Genomic DNA, 21,809 nt, shown 5'->3' on the forward strand with positions numbered 1-21,809 from the left:
CTCATTTGAAAACTACATGCCTTGTGTGTTTGAGAAGGGTTGGAACAACACTCTACAGGGCTCGGGCCCTAAAGGAATTTAGTTTGACACCCCTGGTCTAAGCTCTCTCAGTTATCAGAAAAAAAGAACCACCCTGCCCCGTGTGAGGCTCGAACTCACGACCTTCAGATTATGAGACTGACGCGCTGCCTAACTGCGCCAACGAGGCCCGTGGGCTAAAGGGGGCCCTAACAGAGAAAAAGTAGCTTCTAGGTCCCTGGTTTCAGGTGCGGCTCGAACAGGCCATCTCTAGCCAGGCAAGGGTGTCAGGATGGCCGAGCGGTCTAAGGCGCTGCGTTCAGGTCGCAGTCTCCCCTGGAGGCGTGGGTTCGAATCCCACTTCTGACAGACCTATCCTTTGGCTGCAGACAGAGACTTCAGTCTTCTGCTACATTGGGCCAGCAGGGCGTTAACTTTGACAAAACGACGCATTAGGCAAATGCTAGTATTAATTGGGCAGGCGTTGAAGACAAGGATGAGTTTTTAGACACTTTTTGAAAAGGGTTAAAGCCTCCGCTGCTCGAATTGAGATAGGCAGGCCGATCCACCAGCTGGGAACAGTCCAGGAAAAGGTCCTTGAGAGTGATTTTGTGCCTCTTTGGGATGGCACCACGAGGCATCGTTCACTTGCAGAAAGCAAGCGTAGGTCTGCACCAGCGACTTTAGGTATATTGCTGCAGAGCCAGTGGTTATCTTGTAGGCAAACATCAGTACCTTGAATCTGATGCGAACAGCTATTGTAGCCAGTGCAAAATTATGAAGAGAGGTGTGACGTGGGCTTTCTTTGGCTCGTTGAAGACCAGTCTCGCTGCTGCATCCTGGATCAGTTGCAGAGGCTTGATAGTACGTGCCGGAAGACCCGCCAAGGGAGCATAGCAGTAGTCCAGTCTGGAGAAAACAAAGAGCTTGGACAAGGAGTTGTGTGGCCTGCTCTGATCGGAAGGGTCTAATCTTCCGAACGTTGTACAAGGCAAATCTTCAGGACCGGGCCAGTGCAGCAATATGGCCTTTGAAACTTCACAAAACCTCAGGAGGACGTGGCCACGTGTTACATGAATATGAGAGGGATGCTATTGCTGCCTTCATGTAGCATTAGCCAGCATGCATGCAGAATTTTGACTTCACTGTAAATAAAAGGATTGCACGGGCCTACACGCAATGTCGCTGGATGAGATTCAGGGAATTTACCTGGAACCTCACAGTTTTCCACAAAGCATCATTTCACCTGCCCTGAAGAGGAGCTGTGGCCTTTTGCCCCCAGGAGACACAGGGAAACCCACACGAAAGGGGACAGAGAACCTCACTCTTTCTTTCTAAGCCACGGGTGTCAAACTCAGTCCCTGGAAGGCCGGAGACCTGCAGAGTTTAGTTTCAAGCCTGATAGAACACACCTGATCCAACTAATCATGCCCTTCAGGCTCATTTGAAAACTACATGCCTTGTGTGTTTGAGAAGGGTTGGAACAACACTCTACAGGGCTCGGGCCCTAAAGGAATTTAGTTTGACACCCCTGGTCTAAGCTCTCTCAGTTATCAGAAAAAAAGAACCACCCTGCCCCGTGTGAGGCTCGAACTCACGACCTTCAGATTATGAGACTGACGCGCTGCCTAACTGCGCCAACGAGGCCCGTGGGCTAAAGGGGGCCCGAACAGAGAAAAAGTAGCTTCTAGGTCCCTGGTTTCAGGTGCGGCTCGAACAGGCCATCTCTAGCCAGGCAAGAGTGTCAGGATGGCCGAGCGGTCTAAGGCGCTGCGTTCAGGTCGCAGTCTCCCCTGGAGGCGTGGGTTCGAATCCCACTTCTGACAGACCTATCCTTTGGCTGCAGACAGAGACTTCAGTCTTCTGCTACGTTGGGCCAGCAGGGCGTTAACTTTGACAAAACGACGCATTAGGCAAATGCTAGTATTAATTGGGCAGGCGTTGAAGACAAGGATGAGTTTTTAGACACTTTTTGAAAAGGGTTAAAGCCTCCGCTGCTCGAATTGAGATAGGCAGGCCGATCCACCAGCTGGGAACAGTCCAGGAAAAGGTCCTTGAGAGTGATTTTGTGCCTCTTTGGGATGGCACCACGAGGCATCGTTCACTTGCAGAAAGCAAGCGTAGGTCTGCACCAGCGACTTTAGGTATATTGCTGCAGAGCCAGTGGTTATCTTGTAGGCAAACATCAGTACCTTGAATCTGACGCGAACAGCTATTGGTAGCCAGTGCAAAATTATGAAGAGAGGTGTGACGTGGGCTTTCTTTGGCTCGTTGAAGACCAGTCTCGCTGCTGCATCCTGGATCAGTTGCAGAGGCTTGATAGTACGTGCCGGAAGACCCGCCAAGGGAGCATAGCAGTAGTCCAGTCTGGAGAAAACAAAGAGCTTGGACAAGGAGTTGTGTGGCCTGCTCTGATCGGAAGGGTCTAATCTTCCGAACGTTGTACAAGGCAAATCTTCAGGACCGGGCCAGTGCAGCAATATGGCCTTTGAAACTTCACAAAACCTCAGGAGGACGTGGCCACGTGTTACATGAATATGAGAGGGATGCTATTGCTGCCTTCATGTAGCATTAGCCAGCATGCATGCAGAATTTTGACTTCACTGTAAATAAAAGGATTGCACGGGCCTACACGCAATGTCGCTGGATGAGATTCAGGGAATTTACCTGGAACCTCACAGTTTTCCACAAAGCATCATTTCACCTGCCCTGAAGAGGAGCTGTGGCCTTTTGCCCCCAGGAGACACAGGGAAACCCACACGAAAGGGGACAGAGAACCTCACTCTTTCTTTCTAAGCCACGGGTGTCAAACTCAGTCCCTGGAAGGCCGGAGACCTGCAGAGTTTAGATTCAAGCCTGATAGAACACACCTGATCCAACTAATCATGCCCTTCAGGCTCATTTGAAAACTACATGCCTTGTGTGTTTGAGAAGGGTTGGAACAACACTCTACAGGGCTCGGGCCCTAAAGGAATTTAGTTTGACACCCCTGGTCTAAGCTCTCTCAGTTATCAGAAAAAAAGAACCACCCTGCCCCGTGTGAGGCTCGAACTCACGACCTTCAGATTATGAGACTGACGCGCTGCCTAACTGCGCCAACGAGGCCCGTGGGCTAAAGGGGGCCCGAACAGAGAAAAAGTAGCTTCTAGGTCCCTGGTTTCAGGTGCGGCTCGAACAGGCCATCTCTAGCCAGGCAAGGGTGTCAGGATGGCCGAGCGGTCTAAGGCGCTGCGTTCAGGTCGCAGTCTCCCCTGGAGGCGTGGGTTCGAATCCCACTTCTGACAGACCTATCCTTTGGCTGCAGACAGAGACTTCAGTCTTCTGCTACGTTGGGCCAGCAGGGCGTTAACTTTGACAAAACGACGCATTAGGCAAATGCTAGTATTAATTGGGCAGGCGTTGAAGACAAGGATGAGTTTTTAGACACTTTTTGAAAAGGGTTAAAGCCTCCGCTGCTCGAATTGAGATAGGCAGGCCGATCCACCAGCTGGGAACAGTCCAGGAAAAGGTCCTTGAGAGTGATTTTGTGCCTCTTTGGGATGGCACCACGAGGCATCGTTCACTTGCAGAAAGCAAGCGTAGGTCTGCACCAGCGACTTTAGGTATATTGCTGCAGAGCCAGTGGTTATCTTGTAGGCAAACATCAGTACCTTGAATCTGATGCGAACAGCTATTGGTAGCCAGTGCAAAATTATGAAGAGAGGTGTGACGTGGGCTTTCTTTGGCTCGTTGAAGACCAGTCTCGCTGCTGCATCCTGGATCAGTTGCAGAGGCTTGATAGTACGTGCCGGAAGACCCGCCAAGGGAGCATAGCAGTAGTCCAGTCTGGAGAAAACAAAGAGCTTGGACAAGGAGTTGTGTGGCCTGCTCTGATCGGAAGGGTCTAATCTTCCGAACGTTGTACAAGGCAAATATCCAGGACCGGGCCAGTGCAGCAATATGGCCTTTGAAACTTCACAAAACCTCAGGAGGACGTGGCCACGTGTTACATGAATATGAGAGGGATGCTATTGCTGCCTTCATGTAGCATTAGCCAGCATGCATGCAGAATTTTGACTTCACTGTAAATAAAAGGATTGCACGGGCCTACACGCAATGTCGCTGGATGAGATTCAGGGAATTTACCTGGAACCTCACAGTTTTCCACAAAGCATCATTTCACCTGCCCTGAAGAGGAGCTGTGGCCTTTTGCCCCCAGGAGACACAGGGAAACCCACACGAAAGGGGACAGAGAACCTCACTCTTTCTTTCTAAGCCACGGGTGTCAAACTCAGTCCCTGGAAGGCCGGAGACCTGCAGAGTTTAGATTCAAGCCTGATAGAACACACCTGATCCAACTAATCATGCCCTTCAGGCTCATTTGAAAACTACATGCCTTGTGTGTTTGAGAAGGGTTGGAACAACACTCTACAGGGCTCGGGCCCTAAAGGAATTTAGTTTGACACCCCTGGTCTAAGCTCTCTCAGTTATCAGAAAAAAAGAACCACCCTGCCCCGTGTGAGGCTCGAACTCACGACCTTCAGATTATGAGACTGACGCGCTGCCTAACTGCGCCAACGAGGCCCGTGGGCTAAAGGGGGCCCGAACAGAGAAAAAGTAGCTTCTAGGTCCCTGGTTTCAGGTGCGGCTCGAACAGGCCATCTCTAGCCAGGCAAGAGTGTCAGGATGGCCGAGCGGTCTAAGGCGCTGCGTTCAGGTCGCAGTCTCCCCTGGAGGCGTGGGTTCGAATCCCACTTCTGACAGACCTATCCTTTGGCTGCAGACAGAGACTTCAGTCTTCTGCTACGTTGGGCCAGCAGGGCGTTAACTTTGACAAAACGACGCATTAGGCAAATGCTAGTATTAATTGGGCAGGCGTTGAAGACAAGGATGAGTTTTTAGACACTTTTTGAAAAGGGTTAAAGCCTCCGCTGCTCGAATTGAGATAGGCAGGCCGATCCACCAGCTGGGAACAGTCCAGGAAAAGGTCCTTGAGAGTGATTTTGTGCCTCTTTGGGATGGCACCACGAGGCATCGTTCACTTGCAGAAAGCAAGCGTAGGTCTGCACCAGCGACTTTAGGTATATTGCTGCAGAGCCAGTGGTTATCTTGTAGGCAAACATCAGTACCTTGAATCTGACGCGAACAGCTATTGGTAGCCAGTGCAAAATTATGAAGAGAGGTGTGACGTGGGCTTTCTTTGGCTCGTTGAAGACCAGTCTCGCTGCTGCATCCTGGATCAGTTGCAGAGGCTTGATAGTACGTGCCGGAAGACCCGCCAAGGGAGCATAGCAGTAGTCCAGTCTGGAGAAAACAAAGAGCTTGGACAAGGAGTTGTGTGGCCTGCTCTGATCGGAAGGGTCTAATCTTCCGAACGTTGTACAAGGCAAATCTTCAGGACCGGGCCAGTGCAGCAATATGGCCTTTGAAACTTCACAAAACCTCAGGAGGACGTGGCCACGTGTTACATGAATATGAGAGGGATGCTATTGCTGCCTTCATGTAGCATTAGCCAGCATGCATGCAGAATTTTGACTTCACTGTAAATAAAAGGATTGCACGGGCCTACACGCAATGTCGCTGGATGAGATTCAGGGAATTTACCTGGAACCTCACAGTTTTCCACAAAGCATCATTTCACCTGCCCTGAAGAGGAGCTGTGGCCTTTTGCCCCCAGGAGACACAGGGAAACCCACACGAAAGGGGACAGAGAACCTCACTCTTTCTTTCTAAGCCACGGGTGTCAAACTCAGTCCCTGGAAGGCCGGAGACCTGCAGAGTTTAGATTCAAGCCTGATAGAACACACCTGATCCAACTAATCATGCCCTTCAGGCTCATTTGAAAACTACATGCCTTGTGTGTTTGAGAAGGGTTGGAACAACACTCTACAGGGCTCGGGCCCTAAAGGAATTTAGTTTGACACCCCTGGTCTAAGCTCTCTCAGTTATCAGAAAAAAAGAACCACCCTGCCCCGTGTGAGGCTCGAACTCACGACCTTCAGATTATGAGACTGACGCGCTGCCTAACTGCGCCAACGAGGCCCGTGGGCTAAAGGGGGCCCGAACAGAGAAAAAGTAGCTTCTAGGTCCCTGGTTTCAGGTGCGGCTCGAACAGGCCATCTCTAGCCAGGCAAGGGTGTCAGGATGGCCGAGCGGTCTAAGGCGCTGCGTTCAGGTCGCAGTCTCCCCTGGAGGCGTGGGTTCGAATCCCACTTCTGACAGACCTATCCTTTGGCTGCAGACAGAGACTTCAGTCTTCTGCTACGTTGGGCCAGCAGGGCGTTAACTTTGACAAAACGACGCATTAGGCAAATGCTAGTATTAATTGGGCAGGCGTTGAAGACAAGGATGAGTTTTTAGACACTTTTTGAAAAGGGTTAAAGCCTCCGCTGCTCGAATTGAGATAGGCAGGCCGATCCACCAGCTGGGAACAGTCCAGGAAAAGGTCCTTGAGAGTGATTTTGTGCCTCTTTGGGATGGCACCACGAGGCATCGTTCACTTGCAGAAAGCAAGCGTAGGTCTGCACCAGCGACTTTAGGTATATTGCTGCAGAGCCAGTGGTTATCTTGTAGGCAAACATCAGTACCTTGAATCTGATGCGAACAGCTATTGGTAGCCAGTGCAAAATTATGAAGAGAGGTGTGACGTGGGCTTTCTTTGGCTCGTTGAAGACCAGTCTCGCTGCTGCATCCTGGATCAGTTGCAGAGGCTTGATAGTACGTGCCGGAAGACCCGCCAAGGGAGCATAGCAGTAGTCCAGTCTGGAGAAAACAAAGAGCTTGGACAAGGAGTTGTGTGGCCTGCTCTGATCGGAAGGGTCTAATCTTCCGAACGTTGTACAAGGCAAATATTCAGGACCGGGCCAGTGCAGCAATATGGCCTTTGAAACTTCACAAAACCTCAGGAGGACGTGGCCACGTGTTACATGAATATGAGAGGGATGCTATTGCTGCCTTCATGTAGCATTAGCCAGCATGCATGCAGAATTTTGACTTCACTGTAAATAAAAGGATTGCACGGGCCTACACGCAATGTCGCTGGATGAGATTCAGGGAATTTACCTGGAACCTCACAGTTTTCCACAAAGCATCATTTCACCTGCCCTGAAGAGGAGCTGTGGCCTTTTGCCCCCAGGAGACACAGGGAAACCCACACGAAAGGGGACAGAGAACCTCACTCTTTCTTTCTAAGCCACGGGTGTCAAACTCAGTCCCTGGAAGGCCGGAGACCTGCAGAGTTTAGATTCAAGCCTGATAGAACACACCTGATACAACTAATCATGCCCTTCAGGCTCATTTGAAAACTACATGCCTTGTGTGTTTGAGAAGGGTTGGAACAACACTCTACAGGGCTCGGGCCCTAAAGGAATTTAGTTTGACACCCCTGGTCTAAGCTCTCTCAGTTATCAGAAAAAAAGAACCACCCTGCCCCGTGTGAGGCTCGAACTCACGACCTTCAGATTATGAGACTGACGCGCTGCCTAACTGCGCCAACGAGGCCCGTGGGCTAAAGGGGGCCCGAACAGAGAAAAAGTAGCTTCTAGGTCCCTGGTTTCAGGTGCGGCTCGAACAGGCCATCTCTAGCCAGGCAAGAGTGTCAGGATGGCCGAGCGGTCTAAGGCGCTGCGTTCAGGTCGCAGTCTCCCCTGGAGGCGTGGGTTCGAATCCCACTTCTGACAGACCTATCCTTTGGCTGCAGACAGAGACTTCAGTCTTCTGCTACGTTGGGCCAGCAGGGCGTTAACTTTGACAAAACGACGCATTAGGCAAATGCTAGTATTAATTGGGCAGGCGTTGAAGACAAGGATGAGTTTTTAGACACTTTTTGAAAAGGGTTAAAGCCTCCGCTGCTCGAATTGAGATAGGCAGGCCGATCCACCAGCTGGGAACAGTCCAGGAAAAGGTCCTTGAGAGTGATTTTGTGCCTCTTTGGGATGGCACCACGAGGCATCGTTCACTTGCAGAAAGCAAGCGTAGGTCTGCACCAGCGACTTTAGGTATATTGCTGCAGAGCCAGTGGTTATCTTGTAGGCAAACATCAGTACCTTGAATCTGACGCGAACAGCTATTGGTAGCCAGTGCAAAATTATGAAGAGAGGTGTGACGTGGGCTTTCTTTGGCTCGTTGAAGACCAGTCTCGCTGCTGCATCCTGGATCAGTTGCAGAGGCTTGATAGTACGTGCCGGAAGACCCGCCAAGGGAGCATAGCAGTAGTCCAGTCTGGAGAAAACAAAGAGCTTGGACAAGGAGTTGTGTGGCCTGCTCTGATCGGAAGGGTCTAATCTTCCGAACGTTGTACAAGGCAAATCTTCAGGACCGGGCCAGTGCAGCAATATGGCCTTTGAAACTTCACAAAACCTCAGGAGGACGTGGCCACGTGTTACATGAATATGAGAGGGATGCTATTGCTGCCTTCATGTAGCATTAGCCAGCATGCATGCAGAATTTTGACTTCACTGTAAATAAAAGGATTGCACGGGCCTACACGCAATGTCGCTGGATGAGATTCAGGGAATTTACCTGGAACCTCACAGTTTTCCACAAAGCATCATTTCACCTGCCCTGAAGAGGAGCTGTGGCCTTTTGCCCCCAGGAGACACAGGGAAACCCACACGAAAGGGGACAGAGAACCTCACTCTTTCTTTCTAAGCCACGGGTGTCAAACTCAGTCCCTGGAAGGCCGGAGACCTGCAGAGTTTAGATTCAAGCCTGATAGAACACACCTGATCCAACTAATCATGCCCTTCAGGCTCATTTGAAAACTACATGCCTTGTGTGTTTGAGAAGGGTTGGAACAACACTCTACAGGGCTCGGGCCCTAAAGGAATTTAGTTTGACACCCCTGGTCTAAGCTCTCTCAGTTATCAGAAAAAAAGAACCACCCTGCCCCGTGTGAGGCTCGAACTCACGACCTTCAGATTATGAGACTGACGCGCTGCCTAACTGCGCCAACGAGGCCCGTGGGCTAAAGGGGGCCCGAACAGAGAAAAAGTAGCTTCTAGGTCCCTGGTTTCAGGTGCGGCTCGAACAGGCCATCTCTAGCCAGGCAAGGGTGTCAGGATGGCCGAGCGGTCTAAGGCGCTGCGTTCAGGTCGCAGTCTCCCCTGGAGGCGTGGGTTCGAATCCCACTTCTGACAGACCTATCCTTTGGCTGCAGACAGAGACTTCAGTCTTCTGCTACGTTGGGCCAGCAGGGCGTTAACTTTGACAAAACGACGCATTAGGCAAATGCTAGTATTAATTGGGCAGGCGTTGAAGACAAGGATGAGTTTTTAGACACTTTTTGAAAAGGGTTAAAGCCTCCGCTGCTCGAATTGAGATAGGCAGGCCGATCCACCAGCTGGGAACAGTCCAGGAAAAGGTCCTTGAGAGTGATTTTGTGCCTCTTTGGGATGGCACCACGAGGCATCGTTCACTTGCAGAAAGCAAGCGTAGGTCTGCACCAGCGACTTTAGGTATATTGCTGCAGAGCCAGTGGTTATCTTGTAGGCAAACATCAGTACCTTGAATCTGATGCGAACAGCTATTGGTAGCCAGTGCAAAATTATGAAGAGAGGTGTGACGTGGGCTTTCTTTGGCTCGTTGAAGACCAGTCTCGCTGCTGCATCCTGGATCAGTTGCAGAGGCTTGATAGTACGTGCCGGAAGACCCGCCAAGGGAGCATAGCAGTAGTCCAGTCTGGAGAAAACAAAGAGCTTGGACAAGGAGTTGTGTGGCCTGCTCTGATCGGAAGGGTCTAATCTTCCGAACGTTGTACAAGGCAAATCTTCAGGACCGGGCCAGTGCAGCAATATGGCCTTTGAAACTTCACAAAACCTCAGGAGGACGTGGCCACGTGTTACATGAATATGAGAGGGATGCTATTGCTGCCTTCATGTAGCATTAGCCAGCATGCATGCAGAATTTTGACTTCACTGTAAATAAAAGGATTGCACGGGCCTACACGCAATGTCGCTGGATGAGATTCAGGGAATTTACCTGGAACCTCACAGTTTTCCACAAAGCATCATTTCACCTGCCCTGAAGAGGAGCTGTGGCCTTTTGCCCCCAGGAGACACAGGGAAACCCACACGAAAGGGGACAGAGAACCTCACTCTTTCTTTCTAAGCCACGGGTGTCAAACTCAGTCCCTGGAAGGCCGGAGACCTGCAGAGTTTAGATTCAAGCCTGATAGAACACACCTGATCCAACTAATCATGCCCTTCAGGCTCATTTGAAAACTACATGCCTTGTGTGTTTGAGAAGGGTTGGAACAACACTCTACAGGGCTCGGGCCCTAAAGGAATTTAGTTTGACACCCCTGGTCTAAGCTCTCTCAGTTATCAGAAAAAAAGAACCACCCTGCCCCGTGTGAGGCTCGAACTCACGACCTTCAGATTATGAGACTGACGCGCTGCCTAACTGCGCCAACGAGGCCCATGGGCTAAAGGGGGCCCGAACAGAGAAAAAGTAGCTTCTAGGTCCCTGGTTTCAGGTGCGGCTCGAACAGGCCATCTCTAGCCAGGCAAGGGTGTCAGGATGGCCGAGCGGTCTAAGGCGCTGCGTTCAGGTCGCAGTCTCCCCTGGAGGCGTGGGTTCGAATCCCACTTCTGACAGACCTATCCTTTGGCTGCAGACAGAGACTTCAGTCTTCTGCTACGTTGGGCCAGCAGGGCGTTAACTTTGACAAAACGACGCATTAGGCAAATGCTAGTATTAATTGGGCAGGCGTTGAAGACAAGGATGAGTTTTTAGACACTTTTTGAAAAGGGTTAAAGCCTCCGCTGCTCGAATTGAGATAGGCAGGCCGATCCACCAGCTGGGAACAGTCCAGGAAAAGGTCCTTGAGAGTGATTTTGTGCCTCTTTGGGATGGCACCACGAGGCATCGTTCACTTGCAGAAAGCAAGCGTAGGTCTGCACCAGCGACTTTAGGTATATTGCTGCAGAGCCAGTGGTTATCTTGTAGGCAAACATCAGTACCTTCAGGACCGGGCCAGTGCAGCAATATGGCCTTTGAAACTTCACAAAACCTCAGGAGGACGTGGCCACGTGTTACATGAATATGAGAGGGATGCTATTGCTGCCTTCATGTAGCATTAGCCAGCATGCATGCAGAATTTTGACTTCACTGTAAATAAAAGGATTGCACGGGCCTACACGCAATGTCGCTGGATGAGATTCAGGGAATTTACCTGGAACCTCACAGTTTTCCACAAAGCATCATTTCACCTGCCCTGAAGAGGAGCTGTGGCCTTTTGCCCCCAGGAGACACAGGGAAACCCACACGAAAGGGGACAGAGAACCTCACTCTTTCTTTCTAAGCCACGGGTGTCAAACTCAGTCCCTGGAAGGCCGGAGACCTGCAGAGTTTAGATTCAAGCCTGATAGAACACACCTGATCCAACTAATCATGCCCTTCAGGCTCATTTGAAAACTACATGCCTTGTGTGTTTGAGAAGGGTTGGAACAACACTCTACAGGGCTCGGGCCCTAAAGGAATTTAGTTTGACACCCCTGGTCTAAGCTCTCTCAGTTATCAGAAAAAAAGAACCACCCTGCCCCGTGTGAGGCTCGAACTCACGACCTTCAGATTATGAGACTGACGCGCTGCCTAACTGCGCCAACGAGGCCCGTGGGCTAAAGGGGGCCCGAACAGAGAAAAAGTAGCTTCTAGGTCCCTGGTTTCAGGTGCGGCTCGAACAGGCCATCTCTAGCCAGGCAAGGGTGTCAGGATGGCCGAGCGGTCTAAGGCGCTGCGTTCAGGTCGCAGTCTCCCCTGGAGGCGTGGGTTCGAATCCCACTTCTGACAGACCTATCCTTTGGCTGCAGACAGAGACTTCAGTCTTCTGCTACGTTGGGCCAGCAGGGCGTTAACTTTGACAAAACGACGCATTAGGCAAATGCTAGTATTAATTGGGCAGGCGTTGAAGACAAGGATGAGTTTTTAGACACTTTTTGAAAAGGGTTAAAGCCTCCGCTGCTCGAATTGAGATAGGCAGGCCGATCCACCAGCTGGGAACAGTCCAGGAAAAGGTCCTTGAGAGTGATTTTGTGCCTCTTTGGGATGGCACCACGAGGCATCGTTCACTTGCAGAAAGCAAGCGTAGGTCTGCACCAGCGACTTTAGGTATATTGCTGCAGAGCCAGTGGTTATCTTGTAGGCAAACATCAGTACCTTGAATCTGATGCGAACAGCTATTGGTAGCCAGTGCAAAATTATGAAGAGAGGTGTGACGTGGGCTTTCTTTGGCTCGTTGAAGACCAGTCTCGCTGCTGCATCCTGGATCAGTTGCAGAGGCTTGATAGTACGTGCCGGAAGACCCGCCAAGGGAGCATAGCAGTAGTCCAGTCTGGAGAAAACAAAGAGCTTGGACAAGGAGTTGTGTGGCCTGCTCTGATCGGAAGGGTCTAATCTTCCGAACGTTGTACAAGGCAAATCTTCAGGACCGGGCCAGTGCAGCAATATGGCCTTTGAAACTTCACAAAACCTCAGGAGGACGTGGCCACGTGTTACATGAATATGAGAGGGATGCTATTGCTGCCTTCATGTAGCATTAGCCAGCATGCATGCAGAATTTTGACTTCACTGTAAATAAAAGGATTGCACGGGCCTACACGCAATGTCGCTGGATGAGATTCAGGGAATTTACCTGGAACCTCACAGTTTTCCACAAAGCATCATTTCACCTGCCCTGAAGAGGAGCTGTGGCCTTTTGCCCCCAGGAGACACAGGGAAACCCACACGAAAGGGGACAGAGAACCTCACTCTTTCTTTCTAAGCCACGGGTGTCAAACTCAGTCCCTGGAAGGCCGGAGACCTGCAGAGTTTAGATTCAAGCCTGATAGAACACACCTGATACAACTAATCATGCCCTTCAGGCTCATTTGAAAACTACATGCCTTGTGTGTTTGAGAAGGGTTGGAACAACACTCTACAGGGCTCGGGCCCTAAAGGAATTTAGTTTGACACCCCTGGTCTAAGCTCTCTCAGTTATCAGAAAAAAAGAACCACCCTGCCCCGTGTGAGGCTCGAACTCACGACCTTCAGATTATGAGACTGACGCGCTGCCTAACTGCGCCAACGAGGCCCATGGGCTAAAGGGGGCCCGAACAGAGAAAAAGTAGCTTCTAGGTCCCTGGTTTCAGGTGCGGCTCGAACAGGCCATCTCTAGCCAGGCAAGGGTGTCAGGATGGCCGAGCGGTCTAAGGCGCTGCGTTCAGGTCGCAGTCTCCCCTGGAGGCGTGGGTTCGAATCCCACTTCTGACAGACCTATCCTTTGGCTGCAGACAGAGACTTCAGTCTTCTGCTACGTTGGGCCAGCAGGGCGTTAACTTTGACAAAACGACGCATTAGGCAAATGCTAGTATTAATTGGGCAGGCGTTGAAGACAAGGATGAGTTTTTAGACACTTTTTGAAAAGGGTTAAAGCCTCCGCTGCTCGAATTGAGATAGGCAGGCCGATCCACCAGCTGGGAACAGTCCAGGAAAAGGTCCTTGAGAGTGATTTTGTGCCTCTTTGGGATGGCACCACGAGGCATCGTTCACTTGCAGAAAGCAAGCGTAGGTCTGCACCAGCGACTTTAGGTATATTGCTGCAGAGCCAGTGGTTATCTTGTAGGCAAACATCAGTACCTTCAGGACCGGGCCAGTGCAGCAATATGGCCTTTGAAACTTCACAAAACCTCAGGAGGACGTGGCCACGTGTTACATGAATATGAGAGGGATGCTATTGCTGCCTTCATGTAGCATTAGCCAGCATGCATGCAGAATTTTGACTTCACTGTAAATAAAAGGATTGCACGGGCCTACACGCAATGTCGCTGGATGAGATTCAGGGAATTTACCTGGAACCTCACAGTTTTCCACAAAGCATCATTTCACCTGCCCTGAAGAGGAGCTGTGGCCTTTTGCCCCCAGGAGACACAGGGAAACCCACACGAAAGGGGACAGAGAACCTCACTCTTTCTTTCTAAGCCACGGGTGTCAAACTCAGTCCCTGGAAGGCCGGAGACCTGCAGAGTTTAGATTCAAGCCTGATAGAACACACCTGATCCAACTAATCATGCCCTTCAGGCTCATTTGAAAACTACATGCCTTGTGTGTTTGAGAAGGGTTGGAACAACACTCTACAGGGCTCGGGCCCTAAAGGAATTTAGTTTGACACCCCTGGTCTAAGCTCTCTCAGTTATCAGAAAAAAAGAACCACCCTGCCCCGTGTGAGGCTCGAACTCACGACCTTCAGATTATGAGACTGACGCGCTGCCTAACTGCGCCAACGAGGCCCGTGGGCTAAAGGGGGCCCGAACAGAGAAAAAGTAGCTTCTAGGTCCCTGGTTTCAGGTGCGGCTCGAACAGGCCATCTCTAGCCAGGCAAGGGTGTCAGGATGGCCGAGCGGTCTAAGGCGCTGCGTTCAGGTCGCAGTCTCCCCTGGAGGCGTGGGTTCGAATCCCACTTCTGACAGACCTATCCTTTGGCTGCAGACAGAGACTTCAGTCTTCTGCTACGTTGGGCCAGCAGGGCGTTAACTTTGACAAAACGACGCATTAGGCAAATGCTAGTATTAATTGGGCAGGCGTTGAAGACAAGGATGAGTTTTTAGACACTTTTTGAAAAGGGTTAAAGCCTCCGCTGCTCGAATTGAGATAGGCAGGCCGATCCACCAGCTGGGAACAGTCCAGGAAAAGGTCCTTGAGAGTGATTTTGTGCCTCTTTGGGATGGCACCACGAGGCATCGTTCACTTGCAGAAAGCAAGCGTAGGTCTGCACCAGCGACTTTAGGTATATTGCTGCAGAGCCAGTGGTTATCTTGTAGGCAAACATCAGTACCTTGAATCTGATGCGAACAGCTATTGGTAGCCAGTGCAAAATTATGAAGAGAGGTGTGACGTGGGCTTTCTTTGGCTCGTTGAAGACCAGTCTCGCTGCTGCATCCTGGATCAGTTGCAGAGGCTTGATAGTACGTGCCGGAAGACCCGCCAAGGGAGCATAGCAGTAGTCCAGTCTGGAGAAAACAAAGAGCTTGGACAAGGAGTTGTGTGGCCTGCTCTGATCGGAAGGGTCTAATCTTCCGAACGTTGTACAAGGCAAATCTTCAGGACCGGGCCAGTGCAGCAATATGGCCTTTGAAACTTCACAAAACCTCAGGAGGACGTGGCCACGTGTTACATGAATATGAGAGGGATGCTATTGCTGCCTTCATGTAGCATTAGCCAGCATGCATGCAGAATTTTGACTTCACTGTAAATAAAAGGATTGCACGGGCCTACACGCAATGTCGCTGGATGAGATTCAGGGAATTTACCTGGAACCTCACAGTTTTCCACAAAGCATCATTTCACCTGCCCTGAAGAGGAGCTGTGGCCTTTTGCCCCCAGGAGACACAGGGAAACCCACACGAAAGGGGACAGAGAACCTCACTCTTTCTTTCTAAGCCACGGGTGTCAAACTCAGTCCCTGGAAGGCCGGAGACCTGCAGAGTTTAGATTCAAGCCTGATAGAACACACCTGATACAACTAATCATGCCCTTCAGGCTCATTTGAAAACTACATGCCTTGTGTGTTTGAGAAGGGTTGGAACAACACTCTACAGGGCTCGGGCCCTAAAGGAATTTAGTTTGACACCCCTGGTCTAAGCTCTCTCAGTTATCAGAAAAAAAGAACCACCCTGCCCCGTGTGAGGCTCGAACTCACGACCTTCAGATTATGAGACTGACGCGCTGCCTAACTGCGCCAACGAGGCCCGTGGGCTAAAGGGGGCCCGAACAGAGAAAAAGTAGCTTCTAGGTCCCTGGTTTCAGGTGCGGCTCGAACAGGCCATCTCTAGCCAGGCAAGGGTGTCAGGATGGCCGAGCGGTCTAAGGCGCTGCGTTCAGGTCGCAGTCTCCCCTGGAGGCGTGGGTTCGAATCCCACTTCTGACAGACCTATCCTTTGGCTGCAGACAGAGACTTCAGTCTTCTGCTACGTTGGGCCAGCAGGGCGTTAACTTTGACAAAACGACGCATTAGGCAAATGCTAGTATTAATTGGGCAGGCGTTGAAGACAAGGATGAGTTTTTAGACACTTTTTGAAAAGGGTTAAAGCCTCCGCTGCTCGAATTGAGATAGGCAGGCCGATCCACCAGCTGGGAACAGTCCAGGAAAAGGTCCTTGAGAGTGATTTTGTGCCTCTTTGGGATGGCACCACGAGGCATCGTTCACTTGCAGAAAGCAAGCGTAGGTCTGCACCAGCGACTTTAGGTATATTGCTGCAGAGCCAGTGGTTATCTTGTAGGCAAACATCAGTACCTTGAATCTGATGCGAACAGCTATTGTAGCCAGTGCAAAATTATGAAGAGAGGTGTGACGTGGGCTTTCTTTGGCTCGTTGAAGACCAGTCTCGCTGCTGCATCCTGGATCAGTTGCAGAGGCTTGATAGTACGTGCCGGAAGACCCGCCAAGGGAGCATAGCAGTAGTCCAGTCTGGAGAAAACAAAGAGCTTGGACAAGGAGTTGTGTGGCCTGCTCTGATCGGAAGGGTCTAATCTTCCGAACGTTGTACAAGGCAAATCTTCAGGACCGGGCCAGTGCAGCAATATGGCCTTTGAAACTTCACAAAACCTCAGGAGGACGTGGCCACGTGTTACATGAATATGAGAGGGATGCTATTGCTGCCTTCATGTAGCATTAGCCAGCATGCATGCAGAATTTTGACTTCACTGTAAATAAAAGGATTGCACGGGCCTACACGCAATGTCGCTGGATGAGATTCAGGGAATTTACCTGGAACCTCACAGTTTTCCACAAAGCATCATTTCACCTGACCTGAAGAGGAGCTGTGGCCTTTTGCCCCCAGGAGACACAGGGAAACCCACACGAAAGGGGACAGAGAACCTCACTCTTTCTTTCTAAGCCACGGGTGTCAAACTCAGTCCCTGGAAGGCCGGAGACCTGCAGAGTTTAGATTCAAGCCTGATAGAACACACCTGATACAACTAATCATGCCCTTCAGGCTCATTTGAAAACTACATGCCTTGTGTGTTTGAGAAGGGTTGGAACAACACTCTACAGGGCTCGGGCCCTAAAGGAATTTAGTTTGACACCCCTGGTCTAAGCTCTCTCAGTTATCAGAAAAAAAGAACCACCCTGCCCCGTGTGAGGCTCGAACTCACGACCTTCAGATTATGAGACTGACGCGCTGCCTAACTGCGCCAACGAGGCCCATGGGCTAAAGGGGGCTCGAACAGAGAAAAAGTAGCTTCTAGGTCCCTGGTTTCAGGTGCGGCTCGAACAGGCCATCTCTAGCCAGGCAAGGGTGTCAGGATGGCCGAGCGGTCTAAGGCGCTGCGTTCAGGTCGCAGTCTCCCCTGGAGGCGTGGGTTCGAATCCCACTTCTGACAGACCTATCCTTTGGTTGCAGACAGAGACTTCAGTCTTCTGCTACGTTGGGCCAGCAGGGCGTTAACTTTGACAAAACGACGCATTAGGCAAATGCTAGTATTAATTGGGCAGGCGTTGAAGACAAGGATGAGTTTTTAGACACTTTTTGAAAAGGGTTAAAGCCTCCGCTGCTCGAATTGAGATAGGCAGGCCGATCCACCAGCTGGGAACAGTCCAGGAAAAGGTCCTTGAGAGTGATTTTGTGCCTCTTTGGGATGGCACCACGAGGCATCGTTCACTTGCAGAAAGCAAGCGTAGGTCTGCACCAGCGACTTTAGGTATATTGCTGCAGAGCCAGTGGTTATCTTGTAGGCAAACATCAGTACCTTGAATCTGATGCGAACAGCTATTGGTAGCCAGTGCAAAATTATGAAGAGAGGTGTGACGTGGGCTTTCTTTGGCTCGTTGAAGACCAGTCTCGCTGCTGCATCCTGGATCAGTTGCAGAGGCTTGATAGTACGTGCCGGAAGACCCGCCAAGGGAGCATAGCAGTAGTCCAGTCTGGAGAAAACAAAGAGCTTGGACAAGGAGTTGTGTGGCCTGCTCTGATCGGAAGGGTCTAATCTTCCGAACGTTGTACAAGGCAAATCTTCAGGACCGGGCCAGTGCAGCAATATGGCCTTTGAAACTTCACAAAACCTCAGGAGGACGTGGCCACGTGTTACATGAATATGAGAGGGATGCTATTGCTGCCTTCATGTAGCATTAGCCAGCATGCATGCAGAATTTTGACTTCACTGTAAATAAAAGGATTGCACGGGCCTACACGCAATGTCGCTGGATGAGATTCAGGGAATTTACCTGGAACCTCACAGTTTTCCACAAAGCATCATTTCACCTGCCCTGAAGAGGAGCTGTGGCCTTTTGCCCCCAGGAGACACAGGGAAACCCACACGAAAGGGGACAGAGAACCTCACTCTTTCTTTCTAAGCCACGGGTGTCAAACTCAGTCCCTGGAAGGCCGGAGACCTGCAGAGTTTAGATTCAAGCCTGATAGAACACACCTGATACAACTAATCATGCCCTTCAGGCTCATTTGAAAACTACATGCCTTGTGTGTTTGAGAAGGGTTGGAACAACACTCTACAGGGCTCGGGCCCTAAAGGAATTTAGTTTGACACCCCTGGTCTAAGCTCTCTCAGTTATCAGAAAAAAAGAACCACCCTGCCCCGTGTGAGGCTCGAACTCACGACCTTCAGATTATGAGACTGACGCGCTGCCTAACTGCGCCAACGAGGCCCGTGGGCTAAAGGGGGCCCGAACAGAGAAAACGTAGCTTCTAGGTCCCTGGTTTCAGGTGCGGCTCGAACAGGCCATCTCTAGCCAGGCAAGGGTGTCAGGATGGCCGAGCGGTCTAAGGCGCTGCGTTCAGGTCGCAGTCTCCCCTGGAGGCGTGGGTTCGAATCCCACTTCTGACAGACCTATCCTTTGGCTGCAGACAGAGACTTCAGTCTTCTGCTACGTTGGGCCAGCAGGGCGTTAACTTTGACAAAACGACGCATTAGGCAAATGCTAGTATTAATTGGGCAGGCGTTGAAGACAAGGATGAGTTTTTAGACACTTTTTGAAAAGGGTTAAAGCCTCCGCTGCTCGAATTGAGATAGGCAGGCCGATCCACCAGCTGGGAACAGTCCAGGAAAAGGTCCTTGAGAGTGATTTTGTGCCTCTTTGGGATGGCACCACGAGGCATCGTTCACTTGCAGAAAGCAAGCGTAGGTCTGCACCAGCGACTTTAGGTATATTGCTGCAGAGCCAGTGGTTATCTTGTAGGCAAACATCAGTACCTTGAATCTGATGCGAACAGCTATTGTAGCCAGTGCAAAATTATGAAGAGAGGTGTGACGTGGGCTTTCTTTGGCTCGTTGAAGACCAGTCTCGCTGCTGCATCCTGGATCAGTTGCAGAGGCTTGATAGTACGTGCCGGAAGACCCGCCAAGGGAGCATAGCAGTAGTCCAGTCTGGAGAAAACAAAGAGCTTGGACAAGGAGTTGTGTGGCCTGCTCTGATCGGAAGGGTCTAATCTTCCGAACGTTGTACAAGGCAAATCTTCAGGACCGGGCCAGTGCAGCAATATGGCCTTTGAAACTTCACAAAACCTCAGGAGGACGTGGCCACGTGTTACATGAATATGAGAGGGATGCTATTGCTGCCTTCATGTAGCATTAGCCAGCATGCATGCAGAATTTTGACTTCACTGTAAATAAAAGGATTGCATGGGCCTACACGCAATGTCGCTGGATGAGATTCAGGGAATTTACCTGGAACCTCACAGTTTTCCACAAAGCATCATTTCACCTGACCTGAAGAGGAGCTGTGGCCTTTTGCCCCCAGGAGACACAGGGAAACCCACACGAAAGGGGACAGAGAACCTCACTCTTTCTTTCTAAGCCACGGGTGTCAAACTCAGTCCCTGGAAGGCCGGAGACCTGCAGAGTTTAGATTCAAGCCTGATAGAACACACCTGATACAACTAATCATGCCCTTCAGGCTCATTTGAAAACTACATGCCTTGTGTGTTTGAGAAGGGTTGGAACAACACTCTACAGGGCTCGGGCCCTAAAGGAATTTAGTTTGACACCCCTGGTCTAAGCTCTCTCAGTTATCAGAAAAAAAGAACCACCCTGCCCCGTGTGAGGCTCGAACTCACGACCTTCAGATTATGAGACTGACGCGCTGCCTAACTGCGCCAACGAGGCCCATGGGCTAAAGGGGGCTCGAACAGAGAAAAAGTAGCTTCTAGGTCCCTGGTTTCAGGTGCGGCTCGAACAGGCCATCTCTAGCCAGGCAAGGGTGTCAGGATGGCCGAGCGGTCTAAGGCGCTGCGTTCAGGTCGCAGTCTCCCCTGGAGGCGTGGGTTCGAATCCCACTTCTGACAGACCTATCCTTTGGTTGCAGACAGAGACTTCAGTCTTCTGCTACGTTGGGCCAGCAGGGCGTTAACTTTGACAAAACGACGCATTAGGCAAATGCTAGTATTAATTGGGCAGGCGTTGAAGACAAGGATGAGTTTTTAGACACTTTTTGAAAAGGGTTAAAGCCTCCGCTGCTCGAATTGAGATAGGCAGGCCGATCCACCAGCTGGGAACAGTCCAGGAAAAGGTCCTTGAGAGTGATTTTGTGCCTCTTTGGGATGGCACCACGAGGCATCGTTCACTTGCAGAAAGCAAGCGTAGGTCTGCACCATCGACTTTAGGTATATTGCTGCAGAGCCAGTGGTTATCTTGTAGGCAAACATCAGTACCTTGAATCTGATGCGAACAGCTATTGGTAGCCAGTGCAAAATTATGAAGAGAGGTGTGACGTGGGCTTTCTTTGGCTCGTTGAAGACCAGTCTCGCTGCTGCATCCTGGATCAGTTGCAGAGGCTTGATAGTACGTGCCGGAAGACCCGCCAAGGGAGCATAGCAGTAGTCCAGTCTGGAGAAAACAAAGAGCTTGGACAAGGAGTTGTGTGGCCTGCTCTGATCGGAAGGGTCTAATCTTCCGAACGTTGTACAAGGCAAATATTCAGGACCGGGCCAGTGCAGCAATATGGCCTTTGAAACTTCACAAAACCTCAGGAGGACGTGGCCACGTGTTACATGAATATGAGAGGGATGCTATTGCTGCCTTCATGTAGCATTAGCCAGCATGCATGCAGAATTTTGACTTCACTGTAAATAAAAGGATTGCACGGGCCTACACGCAATGTCGCTGGATGAGATTCAGGGAATTTACCTGGAACCTCACAGTTTTCCACAAAGCATCATTTCACCTGCCCTGAAGAGGAGCTGTGGCCTTTTGCCCCCAGGAGACACAGGGAAACCCACACGAAAGGGGACAGAGAACCTCACTCTTTCTTTCTAAGCCACGGGTGTCAAACTCAGTCCCTGGAAGGCCGGAGACCTGCAGAGTTTAGATTCAAGCCTGATAGAACACACCTGATCCAACTAATCATGCCCTTCAGGCTCATTTGAAAACTACATGCCTTGTGTGTTTGAGAAGGGTTGGAACAACACTCTACAGGGCTCGGGCCCTAAAGGAATTTAGTTTGACACCCCTGGTCTAAGCTCTCTCAGTTATCAGAAAAAAAGAACCACCCTGCCCCGTGTGAGGCTCGAACTCACGACCTTCAGATTATGAGACTGACGCGCTGCCTAACTGCGCCAACGAGGCCCGTGGGCTAAAGGGGGCCCGAACAGAGAAAAAGTAGCTTCTAGGTCCCTGGTTTCAGGTGCGGCTCGAACAGGCCATCTCTAGCCAGGCAAGGGTGTCAGGATGGCCGAGCGGTCTAAGGCGCTGCGCTCAAGCTGGGGAACAATAGTCCGTCAAAGACGGGGAAGAAGGGAAGAAAAGAGGGAAGGAAGAAAAAGAGAAGGGGAAGAAGAGAAAGAAAAAATGAAGAAAAGAAAGGGTGAAATTTGATGTTCAAAGAC

General features: G+C 50.7%; 31 non-coding genes across 31 annotated transcripts; 15 read left to right on the top strand and 16 right to left on the bottom strand.

Annotated features, from left to right (window-relative positions):
• Nucleotides 1-134: 134 nt before the first annotated feature.
• Nucleotides 135-208, bottom strand: trnam-cau (transfer RNA methionine (anticodon CAU)). The gene has a single exon. It is a non-coding gene; the product is annotated as a tRNA-Met (tRNA).
• Nucleotides 209-304: 96 nt separating this feature from the next.
• trnal-cag (transfer RNA leucine (anticodon CAG)) lies at nt 305-387 on the top strand. Its single transcript has one exon. It is a non-coding gene; the product is annotated as a tRNA-Leu (tRNA).
• Nucleotides 388-1,591: 1,204 nt separating this feature from the next.
• Nucleotides 1,592-1,665, bottom strand: trnam-cau (transfer RNA methionine (anticodon CAU)). The gene has a single exon. It is a non-coding gene; the product is annotated as a tRNA-Met (tRNA).
• A 96-nt stretch (nt 1,666-1,761) lies between these two features.
• On the top strand, nt 1,762-1,844 carry trnal-cag (transfer RNA leucine (anticodon CAG)). Its single transcript has one exon. It is a non-coding gene; the product is annotated as a tRNA-Leu (tRNA).
• A 1,205-nt stretch (nt 1,845-3,049) lies between these two features.
• trnam-cau (transfer RNA methionine (anticodon CAU)) lies at nt 3,050-3,123 on the bottom strand. The gene has a single exon. It is a non-coding gene; the product is annotated as a tRNA-Met (tRNA).
• Nucleotides 3,124-3,219: 96 nt separating this feature from the next.
• trnal-cag (transfer RNA leucine (anticodon CAG)) lies at nt 3,220-3,302 on the top strand. The gene has a single exon. It is a non-coding gene; the product is annotated as a tRNA-Leu (tRNA).
• A 1,205-nt stretch (nt 3,303-4,507) lies between these two features.
• On the bottom strand, nt 4,508-4,581 carry trnam-cau (transfer RNA methionine (anticodon CAU)). Its single transcript has one exon. It is a non-coding gene; the product is annotated as a tRNA-Met (tRNA).
• A 96-nt stretch (nt 4,582-4,677) lies between these two features.
• On the top strand, nt 4,678-4,760 carry trnal-cag (transfer RNA leucine (anticodon CAG)). The gene has a single exon. It is a non-coding gene; the product is annotated as a tRNA-Leu (tRNA).
• Nucleotides 4,761-5,965: 1,205 nt separating this feature from the next.
• On the bottom strand, nt 5,966-6,039 carry trnam-cau (transfer RNA methionine (anticodon CAU)). Its single transcript has one exon. It is a non-coding gene; the product is annotated as a tRNA-Met (tRNA).
• A 96-nt stretch (nt 6,040-6,135) lies between these two features.
• On the top strand, nt 6,136-6,218 carry trnal-cag (transfer RNA leucine (anticodon CAG)). Its single transcript has one exon. It is a non-coding gene; the product is annotated as a tRNA-Leu (tRNA).
• Nucleotides 6,219-7,423: 1,205 nt separating this feature from the next.
• On the bottom strand, nt 7,424-7,497 carry trnam-cau (transfer RNA methionine (anticodon CAU)). Its single transcript has one exon. It is a non-coding gene; the product is annotated as a tRNA-Met (tRNA).
• Nucleotides 7,498-7,593: 96 nt separating this feature from the next.
• On the top strand, nt 7,594-7,676 carry trnal-cag (transfer RNA leucine (anticodon CAG)). The gene has a single exon. It is a non-coding gene; the product is annotated as a tRNA-Leu (tRNA).
• Nucleotides 7,677-8,881: 1,205 nt separating this feature from the next.
• On the bottom strand, nt 8,882-8,955 carry trnam-cau (transfer RNA methionine (anticodon CAU)). The gene has a single exon. It is a non-coding gene; the product is annotated as a tRNA-Met (tRNA).
• A 96-nt stretch (nt 8,956-9,051) lies between these two features.
• Nucleotides 9,052-9,134, top strand: trnal-cag (transfer RNA leucine (anticodon CAG)). The gene has a single exon. It is a non-coding gene; the product is annotated as a tRNA-Leu (tRNA).
• A 1,205-nt stretch (nt 9,135-10,339) lies between these two features.
• On the bottom strand, nt 10,340-10,413 carry trnam-cau (transfer RNA methionine (anticodon CAU)). Its single transcript has one exon. It is a non-coding gene; the product is annotated as a tRNA-Met (tRNA).
• A 96-nt stretch (nt 10,414-10,509) lies between these two features.
• trnal-cag (transfer RNA leucine (anticodon CAG)) lies at nt 10,510-10,592 on the top strand. The gene has a single exon. It is a non-coding gene; the product is annotated as a tRNA-Leu (tRNA).
• Nucleotides 10,593-11,534: 942 nt separating this feature from the next.
• trnam-cau (transfer RNA methionine (anticodon CAU)) lies at nt 11,535-11,608 on the bottom strand. The gene has a single exon. It is a non-coding gene; the product is annotated as a tRNA-Met (tRNA).
• A 96-nt stretch (nt 11,609-11,704) lies between these two features.
• trnal-cag (transfer RNA leucine (anticodon CAG)) lies at nt 11,705-11,787 on the top strand. The gene has a single exon. It is a non-coding gene; the product is annotated as a tRNA-Leu (tRNA).
• Nucleotides 11,788-12,992: 1,205 nt separating this feature from the next.
• Nucleotides 12,993-13,066, bottom strand: trnam-cau (transfer RNA methionine (anticodon CAU)). Its single transcript has one exon. It is a non-coding gene; the product is annotated as a tRNA-Met (tRNA).
• Nucleotides 13,067-13,162: 96 nt separating this feature from the next.
• trnal-cag (transfer RNA leucine (anticodon CAG)) lies at nt 13,163-13,245 on the top strand. Its single transcript has one exon. It is a non-coding gene; the product is annotated as a tRNA-Leu (tRNA).
• A 942-nt stretch (nt 13,246-14,187) lies between these two features.
• Nucleotides 14,188-14,261, bottom strand: trnam-cau (transfer RNA methionine (anticodon CAU)). The gene has a single exon. It is a non-coding gene; the product is annotated as a tRNA-Met (tRNA).
• A 96-nt stretch (nt 14,262-14,357) lies between these two features.
• Nucleotides 14,358-14,440, top strand: trnal-cag (transfer RNA leucine (anticodon CAG)). The gene has a single exon. It is a non-coding gene; the product is annotated as a tRNA-Leu (tRNA).
• Nucleotides 14,441-15,645: 1,205 nt separating this feature from the next.
• On the bottom strand, nt 15,646-15,719 carry trnam-cau (transfer RNA methionine (anticodon CAU)). The gene has a single exon. It is a non-coding gene; the product is annotated as a tRNA-Met (tRNA).
• A 96-nt stretch (nt 15,720-15,815) lies between these two features.
• trnal-cag (transfer RNA leucine (anticodon CAG)) lies at nt 15,816-15,898 on the top strand. Its single transcript has one exon. It is a non-coding gene; the product is annotated as a tRNA-Leu (tRNA).
• Nucleotides 15,899-17,102: 1,204 nt separating this feature from the next.
• trnam-cau (transfer RNA methionine (anticodon CAU)) lies at nt 17,103-17,176 on the bottom strand. Its single transcript has one exon. It is a non-coding gene; the product is annotated as a tRNA-Met (tRNA).
• A 96-nt stretch (nt 17,177-17,272) lies between these two features.
• Nucleotides 17,273-17,355, top strand: trnal-cag (transfer RNA leucine (anticodon CAG)). The gene has a single exon. It is a non-coding gene; the product is annotated as a tRNA-Leu (tRNA).
• Nucleotides 17,356-18,560: 1,205 nt separating this feature from the next.
• On the bottom strand, nt 18,561-18,634 carry trnam-cau (transfer RNA methionine (anticodon CAU)). The gene has a single exon. It is a non-coding gene; the product is annotated as a tRNA-Met (tRNA).
• Nucleotides 18,635-18,730: 96 nt separating this feature from the next.
• Nucleotides 18,731-18,813, top strand: trnal-cag (transfer RNA leucine (anticodon CAG)). Its single transcript has one exon. It is a non-coding gene; the product is annotated as a tRNA-Leu (tRNA).
• Nucleotides 18,814-20,017: 1,204 nt separating this feature from the next.
• trnam-cau (transfer RNA methionine (anticodon CAU)) lies at nt 20,018-20,091 on the bottom strand. Its single transcript has one exon. It is a non-coding gene; the product is annotated as a tRNA-Met (tRNA).
• A 96-nt stretch (nt 20,092-20,187) lies between these two features.
• On the top strand, nt 20,188-20,270 carry trnal-cag (transfer RNA leucine (anticodon CAG)). Its single transcript has one exon. It is a non-coding gene; the product is annotated as a tRNA-Leu (tRNA).
• A 1,205-nt stretch (nt 20,271-21,475) lies between these two features.
• trnam-cau (transfer RNA methionine (anticodon CAU)) lies at nt 21,476-21,549 on the bottom strand. Its single transcript has one exon. It is a non-coding gene; the product is annotated as a tRNA-Met (tRNA).
• Between the last annotated feature and the right edge of the window lie 260 nt (nt 21,550-21,809).

The sequence above is a fragment of the Carassius gibelio genome, chromosome A4 (assembly GCF_023724105.1).
Source record: "Carassius gibelio isolate Cgi1373 ecotype wild population from Czech Republic chromosome A4, carGib1.2-hapl.c, whole genome shotgun sequence".
In the NCBI taxonomy this organism is placed as follows: Eukaryota; Metazoa; Chordata; class Actinopteri; order Cypriniformes; family Cyprinidae; genus Carassius; species Carassius gibelio.